Here is a 1,778-nt window from a genome sequence, read left to right on the forward strand (position 1 = left end):
TCTAAAACTCATCACATTCGGCATCTTTAAAACTCTTAGGTTCAATTTGAGAAACAAAAGCAAGATTACTAAATAAATTAAGAGAAGAATGAGTTTTCACATCCGTCTTAGAATCCAATTTTGTAAACTTTTCTTTTATTATTTAAAATAAAACATTTGCAATCAAAAACTTTGAAATACCCAATATTTGGAATTTTTTAATGCCAAAGATCATAAAAAGTTTTATCTAAAGATGGTCTAACTAAAAATCTATTTAAGACATAGCAAGTGGTATTAATGGTTTCCATCCAAAAATATTTAGGTAGACCATATTCATTCAACATTGACCTAGCAAATTCTTGCAAAGTATGATTTTTTCTTTCAACCATACCATTTTATTGAGGAGTTATTGGAGAGTAAAAATTATGAGAAAAACTATTTTCTTCACAAAATCTTTAAAAGCATCATTATCAAATTCTCCTCCATGATCACTCATAATTTTAGAAATAAAAAATTATTTTTCATTTTGAACTGTTTTAGAACTAATAAAACTTTTCAAAGCATCATCCTTATAACTATCATCAAAACCCAAGTCAATCAAGAAAAATCATCAACTATCACAAATGCATAATAATTTCCTCCATAGCTAGCAATTCTAGAATGACCAAATAAGTCCATGTGTAATAGTTGTAGGGGTCTAGTAGTAGAGATCACATTTTTAGATTTGAAAGAAGACTTAGTTTGTTTTCCCATTTGACAAGCATCACAAACTTTATCTTTTTCAAATTTAAATTTAGGAATATCTCTAACCAAAGAATTTTTGAAAATATTTGAAATTAAGTGCTAGTATATCCTAGTCTTCTGTGCCATAACAAGAATCATCTTGCAATACAGAAAGACATTTATTAATAATAGGACAATAATTCAAGTCAATGGTATATACATTTTCATCTCTATTTCTAACAAACATGACTTTTTTATTACATGAACTTTCAATGATGCAATTATTTTTATCAAACACGATTCTAAATCCTTTGTCACATAATTGATTAATACTAAGTAAATTATGCTTTAAACGATCAATTAAAAGCATTTTCAATCAAAATAGAAGATTCGTTACTTATAGTACCCTTGTCAATAATTTTACCTTTCTTGTTGTCACTAAAAGTTACCATGCCTCCATCCTTTTTGGAGAAAGAAATAAACTTGGATCGGTCTCCGGTCATGTGCATTGAGCAACTACTATCCAAGTACTACTTATTTTTCTTGGAGGCTTTCAAACAAACCTACAAACAAGAAATTCAAGTTTGATTCTTTGGTACCCACACTTATTTGGGTCAATAGTGTTAGCATTTACAAACTTAGGGATCCATTTCATTTTTGCATTAGCATTAAAAGCATTGGATCTAGACAAGTAACAAAAATAAGCTTTATGTCCATAATTTCTACAAGAAAAACAAACAACGTTATGCAAGGATTTATCTCTAACAACAAATTTATGCACTTTACTCTTGGAGAAATTCTTTCTTGGAGCATTGTAAAACTTTTCTCTTTGAGAAAAGTTTCTTTTTCAAAATTAGTGTGATCATACTTCAATTTAAAGCACTTAGGTCTAGTATGACCTTCAACATCTCAATTATGACATATAGGCACGAAACTAGATTTAGCATTATTAGACACAATATTAGGCATATTACACACAATAGAAGATTCTTTAACAAATATAGTTTTAGAACTTGAAGGAATAGAACATTCTCAATATAGCCCAAACCTCTTTTATTACCAAAACGCTTGCCTAC

The sequence above is a fragment of the Benincasa hispida genome, unplaced genomic scaffold (assembly GCF_027475165.1).
Source record: "Benincasa hispida cultivar pf3 unplaced genomic scaffold, pf3_genome.v1.1 HicScf950, whole genome shotgun sequence".
In the NCBI taxonomy this organism is placed as follows: domain Eukaryota; kingdom Viridiplantae; phylum Streptophyta; class Magnoliopsida; order Cucurbitales; family Cucurbitaceae; genus Benincasa; species Benincasa hispida.